This window comes from Pollicipes pollicipes, unplaced genomic scaffold (genome assembly GCF_011947565.3).
Source record: "Pollicipes pollicipes isolate AB1234 unplaced genomic scaffold, Ppol_2.1 Scaffold_4295;HRSCAF=5057_pilon_pilon_pilon, whole genome shotgun sequence".
NCBI classification, from domain to species: Eukaryota; Metazoa; Arthropoda; class Thecostraca; order Pollicipedomorpha; family Pollicipedidae; genus Pollicipes; species Pollicipes pollicipes.
This window is the reverse complement of record NW_023596461.1, coordinates 13,149,546-13,165,717: the sequence shown is the minus strand read 5'-3', so window position 1 is coordinate 13,165,717 and position 16,172 is coordinate 13,149,546. Positions and strand designations below refer to the sequence as shown.

General features: G+C 52.4%; 1 protein-coding gene and 1 long non-coding RNA gene across 2 annotated transcripts in view; one reads left to right on the top strand and one right to left on the bottom strand.

The window, feature by feature from the left end:
* Positions 1-16,172, top strand: part of LOC119096753 (tyrosine-protein phosphatase non-receptor type 11-like) — a 90,306-nt gene that overhangs the window by 31,803 nt on the left and 42,331 nt on the right.
* On the bottom strand, positions 6,614-7,751 carry LOC119096754 (uncharacterized). The gene is made up of 3 exons (XR_005094081.1): positions 7,650-7,751; positions 7,069-7,132; positions 6,614-6,696 (listed from the first exon to the last, which is right to left on the bottom strand). It is a non-coding gene; the product is annotated as an uncharacterized LOC119096754 (long non-coding RNA).

Genomic DNA, 16,172 nt, shown 5'->3' with positions numbered 1-16,172 from the left:
CTCAGGGTGAAGCGGAACCCAAGACCTGCGCTGCCGCCAGCGTACCTTGAGGTCGCGGTTCTGCGAGACGAGCCACTTGTTGATGAACTGCTGCGGGTCACGGGCGAAGCTGAGGAAGAACTCGCGGTTGATCTTGTACTGGTTGATCAGCTCCACTGTCTCATGCACTTTGTTGTCCAGACTCTGGATCTCCTGCTGGCTGGCCGTCGACAGCAGGAAGTTGTTCATCTGCGTCTTCAGCGTGTCGTCCACCTGCGGCGAGGCGGCGCAGCCTCAGCACCCGAGCCAGCCGTGATACAGCCGCGCCCGGTCAGGCCATTCGGCGCCCCTCAACTGGGCTCCGCCCGGAGAGTGGGGGAGGCGAGGGCGGTGGCGCGGCCCCAACTGAAAAAGGATCATCCACGCCGAGCGCAGATTCAGGTGCACATGAATCCGTCCGTCCCGGTAGACTCAGTTGGTTAGAGCGCCTGCCTTCCGATCCACCCACCCGTGGCGGGTGGGTTCGAGTCGCTTTAGGGCGCTCGCTATTGCCCTTGACAGGTATGGCCTGCGGCCGGTGGCAGCGGTCGCGCTAAAGGTCAGTTGACGTCAGGGGCAGGACGGACCGTGCCGAGCGTTGCGGCACGTTAAGCTTTCGCCACAAAAATTCTGCCGTTGACATGGAATTGCGCGATCGGATGGTAGGGGTCAGGGCTCACACAACAGCATGCTTAGCGTGAGCTCTGATCCCTGAAATCCATCCATTCAAGGGTTCGAATCAAATCTTTAAAAAAAAATCCATTGACTGCATGCCGGACAAACAACCACAGCCTTACACTGGTGGCGGCAAAATCTGCCGCGCGAGATTCAATGTAGCGATCATGGTTTGCACAAGAAGCGCGTACGACGAAACATGCCGCCATGAATCAACGGTCCCTGAAAGCGTCAGCCCTGCGGGCCGCGAAGTTCAACCTGGCCCAGCTCAGCGTCGAGGGGGACCTGCCTGCGCCTCCGACGCTGATGAAACATCTCCGGCCTCTCGCCGCCACGCTGTCACGTCAGCCGGCCAATCGGGGAATGGGACAAACAGGCGAACACAACCACCTGGCCCAGCTCAGCGTCGAGGGGGACCTGTCTGCGTCTCCGACGCTGATGAAACATCTCGGCCTCTCCGCGCCACGCTGTCACGCCAGCCGGCCAGCTCGGGGAATGGGACAAACAGGCGAACACAAACCACCTGGCCCAGCTCAGCGTCGAGGGGGACCTGCCTGCCGCCTCCGACGCTGATGAAACAGCCCCGGTCTCCCGTCGCCACGCTGTCAAGCCAGCCGGTCAGCTCGGGGAACGGGACAAACAGGCGAACACAAACAAACTGGCCCAGCTCAGCGTCGAGGGGGACCTGCCTGCGCCTCCGACGCTGATGAAACAGCCCCGGTCTCCCGTCGCCACGCTGTCACGCCAAGCCGGCTAACTCGGGGAATGGGACAAACAGGCGAACACAACAAACAAACCGGGAGCGCCGGGATGGCGGCACGCACCCTCGACCTCGATGTCGTAGCACGCGGTCTTCTTCTGCTCGGCGCCCTCGACGGTGATGGTGTGGTTGATGACGATCGGGTCGGGCGGGTGCAGCAGCGAGTTGAGCCGGTGCGGGATCTCCGCGAACTTCATGCGCGAGCACTGGAAGATCTGCTCCAGGTACCGGTCGCAGTTGACGTACTCCCGCTCGCTCTGGTCCTGCCGGCCAGAGACAGAGGGAGCTGGTCAGGCGCCGTCCGTCCTGTCGTTTCAGACCATGTCCACTTTCTGTCCTATAATGTCAAACCCTGCTCAGTTTGTCTTGATCTCCCATGTCCTGCGCCGCTTCTCCCGTCCCCGCCCCGTTTTGTCTATCTTATATTATTCCATCGGTGTTCATCCTAGCCTAGCCTGTACTGTCCTCTTTTGTCCTTCCCAAAGTAACTACTTCAAACCCTATCACATCCAATACTACCAACCACTTCCCCTGCATCCATGAAATGTGTCATGTTGAAGCCATGAAATGCAACTTAAATCTTCAAATGAAATCTGCAAGAAGCTATTGGTTGGATTATTTTAACAAGAGTTCTTTACCACCTATCAAACACCTACATGATGCTATAACATACAAGATCTATGAGATAAAATGTATGGAACTACATCTCACCTGCACAGTCAGCTGGGGCCAGCCAGTGACACAACCCAACATCAAACCCCTGGCAACCGGCGTGCACGGACCCCCGACGGAGGTGACCTCGATCCGCCGCGCGTCTCACCTGCAGCTTGTTGTGCTTGACGTACTGCCAGAGCGCCTGCGTGATGACGGGCCGCGACTGCGTGTGCACGCCTAACAGGCGCGCCAGCCGCGAGTCCAGCTTGAACTGCGGCGGCTGGTAGTCGAGCAGCAGCAGGATCGTGCAGCGCACGTTCTTGTCGCCGGGCCGCTTCACCTGCACGGAACAGTCAGGGCCAGGACAGGTCAGGTCAGGTCGGGTCAGGTCAGGTTAGGTCACAGTCTGCAGTCAGCGGAACGGCACGACGCGGCATCACGGAGATGGGACACTCACAGTGTGCAGCACGCCACCGACAAACGGCACGCGCCTGAAAAGCTACGGACATTTCCACAACAATGTACAAAAATCTGGCAACTGGTGCGCCGAGCTTTGTTTAGAGGAAGTGCAGCACCTTTAGAGCATATTTTAAAAAACATACTCTAGTGAAACCCCAGGACCAGTTGCGTCTAAAAAAAGCACCGGGTAACACCACTGCATGAACGTCAAGACGTCATAATGATGCCACTTTTAATTTTTCCGAGTCCAGTTACGCTGCCAACGCTTCGTAACTGCACTACGCTTCTTCCTGCAGTTGCCGCAACCGTCGTCGTTAAAACAACCGCCGTTGGCACCGCTATTGGTACACATATAAGACCATTTGTGATTTGCGGGCGGCAATGGCCTGTTACAGATGGGGCATTGGTCAAAGTTTGAACCGCGCGTCACTATGTACGATTGATACTCCCATTCCCAAACCCACATGCGCCTCGAAAGAGTCCCTGTGGTGAACACCATGTGGGGGAGGGGGGGGGGGAGGGGAGAAAATCGAAATCATAGCATAACGTTTCGTTGACTTCGCGGCACAACCTTCATGTTCGCATATTTTTTGTTTTGTTTAAACGAAGTGTTTCAATCTTTCGTAGCGTTTATTACATACATATTTCGACAAATTAATGTGTTGCAAACGTTACAGATAAACAAGTGGAGAAGTAATGGAAATTAAATGCATTACTTTCAAAGTGGCAAGCAGCGCGTTCCATAACATTCTCCTGCAGGGTGGGCTATTTCAAAACCGAATTCTGAGGTACTTGGAAGGATTTCGAGAAAAATGGTATAACTGATCAAATTGTTCGCACCTGATCTAACAATACGTGAACAGTACCAAAAGGTGGCATACCCCCTTCAACAACGACTCGTCGCCAGGCAACAGGCACTCCCTCCTTGAGTAGCGCTGGTGCCGCCCCCGGGGTGAGGCCACCCCACCTGAAAGCCGTCGGTCTCCTGCGTGGTGGCGGTCCGGTGCCACTCGACCAGATGGTGTCCGGACCGTACAGGTCCTTGTCCAGCTCAATCACCAGCGACTTGAAAAAGGACGAGAACTTGCGCTTGGTCTGCGGACAGTGACGTCAGCTCAGCGCGCGGAGTCGGTGCGATTGTATCGGGAGTATCTCTGGCTGGAGGGAGGCGGCCCTACTGCAGTGACTGGGTGTGTGGGCGCATCTCCGGCTGGAGGGAGGCGGCCCTACTGCAGTGACTGGGGTGTGGGCGCATCTCCGGCTGGAGGGAGGCGGCCCTACTGCAGTGACTGGGGTGTGGGCGTATCTCCGGCTGGAGGGAGGCGGCCCTACTGCAGTAAGGGTGTGTGTGGGCGCATCTGGTGGAAGGAGGCGGCCCTACTGCAGTGACTGGGGTGTGGGCGCATCTCCGGCTGGAGGGAGGCAGCCCTACTGCAGTGACTGGGGTGTGGTGGGCGCATCTTCCGGCTGGAGGGAGGCAGCCCTACTGCTAGTGACTGGGGTGTGTGGGCGCATCTCCGGCTGGAGGGAGGCGGCCCTACTGCAGTGAGCGGGGTCGGTGGGCGGCATCTCCGGCTGGAGGGAGGCGGCCCTACTGCAGTGAGCGGGTCGGTGGCGCCTTCTCTTCTCCGGCTGGAGGGAGGCGGCCCTACTGCAGTGAGCGGGTCGGTGGAACGCATCTCCGGCTGGAGGGAGGCGGCCCTATTGCAGTGACTGGGTGGGTGGACGCATCTCCTGCTGGAGGGAGGCAGCCCTACTGCGGTGACTGGGTCGGTGGGTGCATCTCCGTTTGGAAGGAGGCGGCGCCTACTGCAGTGAGCGGGTCGGTGGACGCATCTCCGGCTGGAGGGAGGCGGCTCTATTGCAGTGAGTGGGTAGGTGGACGCATCTCCGGCTGGAGGGGGCAGCCCTACTGCGGTGACTGGGTCGGTGGGCGCATCTCCGGTTGGAAGGAGGCGGCCCTACTGCAGTGAGCGGGTCGGTCAGTGGTGACGTCAGGCTTAGGTGTGCAAATACACAGAGCCAACGTCTGACAAAGCGAGGTGGGATGGAGCAGGATGGCAGGGGTACGGCTTACGCTACGATGCCGCGACGGCACGGCTAGGCCGCGAATGTTCACATGCGCCTGAACACCTCGAGTGGCGAGGTGCAGAGGCGCCGAGTGCCGTGTCCCGCTCCGGACAGCGACACCAGCGTGCCGGCTCCGGCGGGCAGCCACTGCTAGTGCCAGGGAGGGTGAGGAACACCCGGCGCGTCTGCATCGCTGGGCTGAAGATGGGTTTGCCGTTGGTCATGTCCCTCAGTCACTACGCCCCCAGCCACTACGTCTGACCATGTTCGTCTCAGCCTCGTCCCCGCCCTCAGCCACTACGCCTAACCATGTTTGTCTCAGCCTCGTCCCCACCCACGGACACTACGTTTGACCACGTTCGTTTCAGCCTCGTTTCCGTCCCGGCCGCTGAGTATGACCATGTTCGTCTCAGCCTTGTCCCCACCCTCAGCCACTACGCCTAACCATGCCCGTCTCAGCCTCGTCCCCACCCTCAGCCATTACGCCTAAACCATGTCCGTCTCAGCCTCGTCCCCACCCACGGACACCACGTCTGACCACGTTCGTCTCAGCCTCGTTCCCACCCCGGCCGCTGAGTATGACCATGTTCGTCTCAGCCTCGTCCCCGCCCTCAGCCACTACGTCTGACCATGTTCGTCTCAGCCTCGTCCCCGCCCTCCGCCACTACGTCTGACCATGTTCGTCTCAGCCTCGTCCCTGTCCCCGGACACTACATCTGACCACGTTCGTCTCGGCCTCGTCCGCACCCCTCAACCACTCCGTCTAACCATGTTCGTCTCGGCCTTGTTCCCACCCTCAGCCACTACGTCTGACCACGTTCGTCTCAGCCTCGTCCCCGCCCCGGCCGATGTCACTGACCTTGCAGGCATCGGCCTTGGTCTCGTCCCCGACCCGGCCGATGTTACTGACCTTGCTGGCATCGGCCTTGGTCTCGTCCAGCAGCTTGCCCTCGACACGCAGCTCCCACGAGGAGGCACTGCCCTCGGTCTCGCCGTCCACCGGCTCTTTGGCCGGGAAGTACGTGTTGGAGATGAAGATGCGCAGCTTCCGCTTCTGCTTCAGCGGCCGCTTCAGTGCCTCCTACGCGAGCGCCAGAGGACAGTTAAACTCGCGACACAAGGTGTGAACGCCGTGTTGGACGGGTCGATGCGTGACAGGTGCTACTCCGGACTGCTTTGACGCCAGCTAAGTTACAGTGGATGACGATTAATACACGGTCGGTACTCTAGGGACAGACTCTGCTCCTATGGGGTGAATAGGACGAGGTAGCATTGCCTCAACAAACAAAAAAATGTTGCCCACGAATGAAGAGCAGCCACAACAGCAGGCCCCAGGTGGGCAAGATTCAGGCAAAAGGGGTGACTCGAAACACCGATGTGAGTAATAAATGAGTGCACCATACTCAACACCGTACTGCGAAGTTCTCGAAATGTTTGGCGTGGGAATGCTGTCCGGGAGCTTTTCGGTGGCAGGGTTCTCGTCCTTCATCCGGTGCTAGGGATGGCATCATGGGTTTACTCGAAGACCATTGTAAGATTGACAAAGCTACACACCGACCGTTTAGCAGGATGCACTGCTGACGTCGCTGCCTTCACAGCGCCGATGAACACTGCAAGTCCTACCTGAATGTCCAGCCGCTTGCGCATGATGGTGGCATCCAGCTTGCGCTCAAAAGCCAGGAGGTCCATGTAGGCCTGCGACTCGGGCACCAGGTCACGCACCTTCCACGGCAGGATCTTGTCCGCCATCCGCTTCTTCTTCTTGGCGCTGCAGCGACAGATGGCGCAATGTCAGTCCGGACGCACACACACACACACACACGCACACACACACACACATGATACGGTCGGGAGTCGTGAGACCGTGCACTGCGTCACGGTCCACCCGGCGGGTTCTGCAGCCGCGTGGGCGCGGACCGCGCAGACAGCGGCGGGCCGACCGAGGCCTACCTCTTCATGGGCTGGCTGGAGACGGCGGCGCGCGTCCGAGGAGCGCTTGCCGCCGCTAGGCATGGCGGGCGCCCGGCTCGGCGGGTACTGGTTCTGCACCATGCTGCCCCCTGTGAAGAAATGTCGCCGGGAGGTTAGACCAGAGGGGCGTAGTGTTATAACGTTCTGCCATCTGCAACAAAGGGCCGCCAGCGCGTGGCCGGCCACCAGGGGCAGGGGTCACGGGAGGCCTCCACGGCGACACGAGACAGGCGCCCATCACTACATGGCCTTCTAGATCTTCAACTTCGTCCCTGCAGCTACTTCAAACAAGAGCCTATGAGCCCCCCCCCCCCCTGCCAAAAAAACGGCACGTACCAAATCGAAAACACAGCCGAGTGCATCTGACCGGCTACAACTATCACCGAGCTGGCATGACACGCCCCGTGTCAGGCGGCCACCAGGCGGCGCGGCGGGCGCACGGCGGACGGAGCCGCACTCACCCGAGCGCTGCATCATGTTCTGGGTGCTGCTGGACGGGAACTGGCCGTGCTGGGCGGGCATCCCCTGTGACGGACAGGCGGGACACTGCGTCACGGCCAGTGCCACATCACCACTGATCACAGAGGAACACAGCTGGGCTGTGTGGCATGACAAAACAGCCCACAAATGTGCTGGGTCACGAATGATGTTAGTAAAAAAGATGTACCGTGAAAGTGAAGGAAAGTGCCTGACACTGCAATCTCATTGGCAGCAATTGTGCTTGGAATGGATGAAAGGCTGCTTTCAAGATGCCCTCCACAAGATACACAATGTATGGGAATGCCACCTACACTTCCCTTGTGCTCCAGTCATGACTCCACAAAAAGAAAAAGATCAGCCACAATGCTGCTTAAGGAAACCCTGGTGTTTGTATTATCAATCTAGCGCACAATTTGTGTGCCCAAACTTTATTCTACACCTTTTTCATCACATCCCAGAGGGAGATCGCCTGCCTCGACAGTCATGCGGGTGTCCCATGAGGGCGGGCCGTTCCTGGACAGACCAGGGTGCGGCCCGCACGTGGCCATCAATCACCGCTCACCGCGTATCCGGGCGAGCCGTAGCTGCGCATGGGTGGGGCGGCGCCGGCCGAGCCGAAGCGGGCCTGCTGGCCGGGCAGCGAGCCGTCTGACGGCGATGGGAAGCCCGGCGGGCGCGCCGCCATCGCCGCCTACGCCACGAACGGGCCGCGGCCGCGCCGTCAGGAGACCAGCAGACAGCAGACACAGGACCCAGTGACGGAGCAGCCGACCTGCACGCAGCCAGGCAATGATGAAGTGTACAACTGATGTGACTGTGAGTTATGACACTAGTCTGGACTGTAACACAGCATACCTCGCAAGCCGCAGCACATGCTGCACAGCGCAGCCTTGCGAAGCAGTCAGTCATCGCAAATTATATCACATGAATTTTGGCGTGCACAAATGACAATGCCAATGATAACAAGAAACCAACACAATTTTATCTCCAATGCTAAATATACTGATGGGACAATACCAATGCAGTAATGTTTGGTTGGTGTAGGTTTGGTGTAGTTGGTGTAGTGGCATTAATGTTTGGTTGGTTGGTATCAACTATGATATTTATACAAAATATCATGGTGTATAAATATAACTGAAACATACCTTTTATAAATAATTTGAGTACTCACACCATGAGCCTGATGCAATTTATACAGCTCCAAGCCATATGTTTTAAGCTATAGGTGCAGATAATGTAGAAGACCAGGGGCCAGGCTCCAAAAAAACATGTCCACTGTGTGGGATGTCAGTGCCAACCTCACCAGTGACCCTTGCAGTCACATGTGTCACTAAGGTCACTGAATTTGCACTGAATTGTCAAATTATTTTAGCATGAAAAATATTTGATTTTGACTATACTGAAACTTCCTTGGCAACATCATAATTCCTGACAGCATCGGTGACTTATATGTCAAAATTGGTGTCATTCATGCGCAAGACTCTGAGCACTCAGATTTATCCGTATGTGAACTGAAATGCTGGCTATGTCACTGCTGTGCTCAAAATGTCCATTTTCAGTATGCAGAGACAGACTATACCATCACATCTAAGTCCACAAAAATGCTGTTAGGTGCAATCACAGGTTCACGTGTAGGGACAGAGTTATGGTAGTCCTTATAAGGTTTGCTGACATCATTATTATTTAAATTTCTTCAAAGCAGAGGTGTTAAGGCAAGATGCTGTTTTTTCACATTTCTTTTTCTTCTTTTTTCAACATTTTCATTTCTTGCAAATCGTCTTTCTCGCACGTTGCCATTGCTTTTTAAGATCTTAGTATGTCCGTACTTAGAGTATGGCAACGTTATCTGGGCCCGTTCGGCAAACTGGACCAGAAACGGCTGGAACGAGTTCAGCGACGAGCTACCCGGCTGTCTATGAAGTGAGGCGCCAGCCATACCCTGAGAGGCTCAGACTCCTTCAGCCGCCCTCACTGTACTATCGTTGTCGCAAGGGAGACATGGAAACAGTGTACCAGCTATTTCATGGAGGCATGTCGCTATCGGAAGAGGAGTTCCTGACAAGGCACAACTCGGAGGTGACGAGAGGACACCAATGGAAGCTCAGAAAACCTCGAGCTAGGACTCTCGTCGGTCGCAACTCATTCAGCACACGGACTGTCAACGACTGGAACGCTCTTCCGCACCTGCACCTGGTCGTGTCATCGACCTCAGTTGAACAGTTCAAGGCTAGGCTTGATGGGCACTGGGCTGACATCATGTACACGTCCCACACTGAATATTCCCATAATTTGAGACTGTTTGGTTACCGGACTGGGAGCCTGACAAGACCGGGACCTACAGGCCTAGTGACCTTTTACAATTCCTGATCACCATAAGGTAAGGTAAGGTAAGGTAAGATTGGGCAGTCAAATTTATATGCTGTCATTACAGCATTAAAGGAAAATCACAGTATCTTTTAAGTACTTGTTAAGAGCATCATAGGCAAAAGGCCCTGAGTGCTTGAGATACTTGAGGTACTCAAGGTACCTTTACCAATGTAAATATCTTGTTGCAAGTTGTACATTGCATTTGTGAGCAGCATTAGGCACATAGGTAAAACAGTGCTGTTAGCCTTAGAATAATCAGGAGAAAGGAGGCACTGATGTGTTAATATTTTGGCCACATGCCTGCATAAAAATAAAATGTCTGCCTTTGTGAAATGCCTGCATGCCATTGTTGTTTTGATAAAGACATGCATCTAAAATACTGATCCATCTATCTCCCCTTCCTCCTGCTCATTTTAAGACAAATAAGGCTAACAGAACTGTCTCATCTTTCTGTTGCAGTTGTCACACAACACCTTGGGAAAACATCAGTGATTTTTGCCTTTCAGCCAGCACAATCAAATGCTGGTAGAAGGATAGGGATGACCATATAATAATCAACTGGTGACCAGGACAGTGGACAGAAAAATGATTTAAAAAGTGGAACAAAACTTTCCTTGCAAATTCATCTTGCAGGCATGAAAATCTGTGGTTTTGTCAATTTGCCAGCCCCGTTAGTGAAAGTCTGAACGACATTTCTTTCTTTGCACTAATCCCGTAAATTCACACCGCCTATGTCAGCTAGATGGGAAACCTGCACCAAATAAAGCAGCCTTCTACTGTTACTTACTTCCCATCCCCAATGCAGAGCCATCCTTAAATATGCACGAAGCTTGGGGGTTCAGCTGAAAAACTGACCAAGGACGAGCAATCTGCGGCTTCAACGATGGATAATGATCACTCCACGATATATATATATATATATATATATATATATATATATACATATATATATACATATATATATATATATATAACCACTCACCGTCGTAAATGCGGCACCACGGGCCCAATCCTCGCCTACTTGCAGTTTGCACTCATTATGTGCAGTCCAAGCACCGACCTCAGTACCCACCTTAGCAACAAAAAACACGAAATATCACCGGAAAGCAGAAATTGCTCAACATCAGCATCAAACGTCTCGCGAGACTTGTAATTTTCCATCCTTGAGTCACGACTAGAAAACCCTTTTCCACAAGGAATTGACATGGACAAATACAGTGCACCCGTTACCCGATTCACGACTCACCCGACTTAAGCCTGATTTGCTGCGAACAACTCCAATAGTTTTCGGGCAATGCAATCTGTGCCATCTGATAAAAATGCACCTGTTTTCGGGCATGATAAAATATTTGCTGAACCTGGTATCTGACGTCACTGGTAACCGAGATCAGGATGATTGAAGAATACTTCCTAAAATACGCATTTCATTAAGTGACATGTGAATAGTTGCAGTAATTTTTTGTCCTTAAGAATAAAGTTTGCGCAGAACAAAACGTTTTACTTCTAAGGGATTATAGCAGCTCCGTGATTCTGGATCTCACAACTTAAGGTTCGGACTGTCAAACTTCAAAGTAGTTATTGAGTAGTGAGGCTACTAGCTGTAGGCATTCCAAAATGTTTTACCTCTTCTAATTGAAATGATAATCGTACAAATACCACAAAACAAACTAAAGGCCGTGGACACTGACGTCACAGACTGTTTAGCCTAGTGTTGCGCTGCGAACAGAGTGATGTGGGCGTGATTGCTGCATCCCGTGGCGCCATCTGTTTTATCTGTAGGACAGCAATATTTTACCCGAGCTACTAAACGCTGCGACTCGTACTACGGCGATGACGACGGGGAGTGGGTGAGCCGCTGTGCAGTGGGGAGGGTCGTGGGCGTATTGGTAGGTAGATACTGGAGGAGGGGCACTGCGAAAGTGGTGGGAACTTCGGATATTTGTGCGCTGGCGGAGAGAGCCGTCAGACTTTGGTATCATTGGACGGTTGCGAGCGTGAGACGTCGACCCCTTCCGCAATCCCAAAACTACTTGGTTTGGATCTGTCCCGAAGCCTAAGGGAGCCACTGTGCACACTGTTCGTGTTGCAGGAGGCAGTGGAAATTCCATGAACAAAGGGAGGAGCTTGTCTTGATAGTTGGATCAAGCAATTTATCATTAATGCTGGATGGTAATTCCCAGGTTGTTGGCCCTCTGGTTTCATGATTGCTCATGAAGATTGTTTTTGAAAACTGAGTTGAAGCGTGAAGGAGTTGCATGCCCTCTGCATGTTTGAAACCCTTGGCTAAAGAGTTGTGAACCCAGTTATTGAAATCCCACATTGATTTTGAAGTGTCCTTCAAGAGCAAGTTTACAAACATCTACTGAAGTTGCTTGTTGTCCAAGACTCACATACCCAGTCATTGTGGCGGAATCAGCAAGCTTTAGAAGATGGCGTCTAGAAGGTAAGCACAGCAGGGCACAATGGACATGGTGTTTAAGTAGTTGACCTGGTATTTGCTAGCAAGGAAAGCTATTAATGCACTAACAATGACTCATGTCTGTGCTAAGTATTTTGGATAAAAGATGCCAAAGGAATTGTTTCCATGTTATACATTTCAGGGTGCAGCATATCTGATTTTATTTTAAATACATTGTGTGGCTCATGGGAGGTATATAACTGAGTGTTTATTAAATGTATATGCATCAGAGTAATTCATGCTAAATTTATTTGACTACTACAATTTTTGATTTGTCAATAGAGGTCTATTATGAGTTACATTGTTGTGCAGGGTAGCCCAGAACTCACAACTAAAATTTCTAGCTGGAGCCTATCAATGCTATTTTTGAACTCCTTAGTTGGTCAGAATGTGGCGTGAGCTGCTCCCCAGCCAGTATGTTTGGTATGTCAGAAAAAACTTGTTTAGGTGGTGGCCAGAGTAGGCATATTTCTGTTCTTTGGTATATCTGTTTAAAAATGGGAGTATTTCAGGCTGTTATGTTTGCAGTGAAATGAAAACACACAACACTTAAATGAAAACCCATTTCACTTTTTGACATTGCACATTGTGACAGCAATCCATATGAGGCAGCTGATGTCTCTGCTTCATTGTAACTGACCTTGTGCCTGAGATGTCCCATAACACCAACTTTGGTGTGTCTGCATCTGCTTGCACTTTAGGAGGTTTGTGTCTATGTGTCTAGCATAAGGATTTACACCACTGTCATGTTACACTTGGAAGCTAGGGACCCCATGGACCATGGCATGCCTGATGTTGAAGAATCATGAGAACAGAATCTCACAGTATAAGGCTAGGGATCAAGCATCAAATATTGAGATAAGCATGTGTTGATGCATTTGGGGGACAAAAAGTTGATGGGGTAAGTTGATGCTGAGTATCTAAGCCTCTTCTTTTCTTGCTGCAGGAGGCCCTTGATCACAAATGTTCAAAGACCAATGTCTGAAATGCTTCTGGTAAATCCAGTTGTCTACCACCTGCTGCAAGTTCAGCTGGAGCAACTCTGTTCCCACTGCCAGGAGAAAGAGGCACACCTGGTAGGAGATTGGCATCTGGGTCCTTGCCCATCATCAGATTAAATAGGGGTCAACTTCACTATAGAAGGAAGTACTTCTAAACAGCTTTGGTTTTCCTTATTATACAAAAAAGAAACTTTATCTTAGATCTGGGAACATATGTCCATCCATCTGTATGTCATGGTGCATCTACAAATGTGCATGTCATGCACTATAACATATGCATCCACAACTATGGCTGCTGGGCCCTCATCGCAACTTCCTATAACCCACTGTACAACCTTTGTAAAAGGAAGACCTTTAAAGTGCTTCTTGCCTGGGGGGGGGGGCCTAGCTGAGCTCTGGTTAAGTTTGATGGGTGTCTGAGGAGCCACAATTTTGTCTCTGAATAGGTGTGTGTCTTCCTTGGTAGTAGAGCCAGAATTGTTGTGGTTGCAGCCCGCTGCAATGAAAAGACAAGTGAATTTGCCAGAACACCTTACAAGTATTGGTTTCAGAACAATTGCTATTGAGGGCGTGCAGTAACAAAATTGTAAAATTTTGTCATCCCAGCTCCTTGTGATCAACTTTCTGTCCCTTGAATGCTTAAGGCACACTTAACTGAACACCTGCGTTTTTATCTCTGGTCTTAGGTTGTTAAAAATATGTTGCCATGGATATCAAACAGTCAATAAATGCATGATATGTAATGACCTAGAGGGCTGTATCTTAAAATATGCAACACAGTAGTGGTGTAGCATCTTTATTCACTCACAGATACAGATGCATACACATAGGTATTCGCGCATGTACACCGCACACACACTGGCATACTCCAGTCATTGACCACTTGTGTGTGAGATGTCAAATATGTGATAAGTCAGGCTGCTGGTTGCTCTCACCGACTCACAAGTTTCTGGTTCTGTAGCCAGGGTGTCTACAGAACCAGAAACTTGTGAGTTTCTTGTGAGTTGTCTTTTCTCTCTGACTGCATTTGGCTGGTGCAGTATTGGATGGCATAGCTCGTTTACTAGTCAATAACAACAACAAAAATGGGACAAATGAAGTGAGCTGGTAGATGTGACATTGATTTGTTGCCTTTCATAGATCCAGCATTGCATCGCATGACATAACATCTGCGAGTGCGAGTACCAGTTCGCCGAAGGAAGTCGGGACGTGGGCAACGCGGCACTCGTACACGCCTCACTCAAAAGACGTCAATGCATCGCCCTGACGGTGCTTGGGCGCATCGCCCTGACGGTGCTGTGGCGCGCCGAGCGGCCACGCTCTGGCCGCTGCTGGCTGGGGCGAACAGGCGCCAGCCAAATACCGCTAGGGCAGCACCCGATAGCGCGCCAGCCAGAGAAACAAGCGGGACGATGAGGTGTGACGTTAGTGAAGTGGTTAGCGCTTCTGTGTTCACCACTACATGTCTGGGAAACTAGAGGTATGGGGCTCGATTCTTCGCGGTGCCCGCCCTTGTTGCCAGGATGAGAGGCAGGCGACCCCATATAGCCTTAGGATGGAGTGCGTCGTTAAGTCCTAGAGCGGCAACGACGAGCAGGCGCCAGCCAACCACCGCTAGGGCAGTACCCCCGGCAGCGCGCCACCCAGGGGGCAGCGGCTGAGGGTCGCAACTGCAGCATCAGCACCATCGCTGTCCTGGTGCTCGAGTGAGCGTGTCGTGCGCCCCCCCCCCCCCCCCCCCAATGTCTGGTTATCATGCAGACTACAGCCCCTGCCTGCGTGGGGAACTTCGGGTGCCCCGTCCACAGTGAACGTCGGGCCATTCTCGTTGGAGATCTGCAACAGTGAAGTGCTCCGATCGCGGTACACGGGGCGAGGGTTTGGGGCGCCTAGATGCCCAGTGCTACATTTAGCAGCATTGCATGGGAGTAGCCATTTGACGGAATATGCCCATGGCGTCCAACAATACCCAAAAATGTCGCGCATGACGCAAGGCAAAAACACTGTAAAGGTGTGTAAGGTGTAACCTCGTAACGACCTCTATGTAAAGGCCAGTCAAAATGTTTGCATGGGCCCACAAGGTACTTGTTCAAGTGGATGTTCCATAATGCTGAAACAATAACAAAATCAAAACTACACTACCTAACACTGGCCACAGGGACATAGCCAAGAGGAGGGCCAAGGGGCCGTGCCCCTCCCCGCCCCCTGAGCCAACAGGTTAACACTAGATGCTAGGCGATTTCGCCGGGAAATGGGTCAAATTAACAATTTTGGAAAAGTCGTCTTCTACTGACTGGAATTGGCTACGTGTCCGGGTCGAGCAAAAGGAGCTACATAAGCGTACGAACTACACATAACAGAAGCCTGTAAATCCGATCAAAATGCGGGAAGAGTTCGAGCGCTCCTGGCTTCTAAGTGTCACCGAAAGTTTCAAGTCTGTTGTTTTTCATACGCTTCGCTTCGGAAGTGATACGCACGTGCATAGCTACAGTGCATGCCTGATATTTATTTTTACAGCGTAAGGCTTTGTCCAACTCTGAGAACTGCTTTAAATGTGGAGAAAATACCCAGCCTGCAGTGCGGCTTCACGCCTAAGACTTTATGCAGAGGGTGTGCTGGAATTTCGCCGTAAGCATGTGTTTGGTTTACACAGCCATTACGCAAGTCCACGGCAGGGGGCCGTATCGGTGCAACTGGCGTCGGGTTGCATACCGTGGGTTTTGCTTCCAAACATTGCTGGTGGGGTCCGCTTGCGTCCCAGCCGGGCTGCAGTTGGTTCGCTCCAGGCTGGCAAGCCTCGTTGCATTACGTCTTGGTGGTCGCCTCAACATTCCCGCGGTCAGTTAGCTCACTGACAAAGTCTAGGAATGTTGCTATGTTGGTGGTCTGGGACGAACCTCGCGAAATACTGTTGCCAAGAAGCACACTCCGACTTGGATCCTTTGGTTGCTTTTGTTTCTTTGTCCCCGGTCAGCAAGTTTTCATCAGTCCAGTCCACGAGCCGACCAAACCAGCTTGTGACATGAGGTTTTCTCAGAAGCTGCACGTGCGGAATGAAATCGAATGAATACTTTTGGGGTATTAAGCCATGCGATGTCCTTCGCAAGTTTGCTCTCTGTGCGCGAGCTGCAAAGCTTCATGGGTGATAGGAGCGACGGGCGTAATTTCGCAAAACTGAGTTGTAGGGGAGGGGAGCAGTGCAAAATGACGCTTCCGTCCCAAAAAAGCCAACAAACGGAGTCCTTTCTACGTTTGGCCC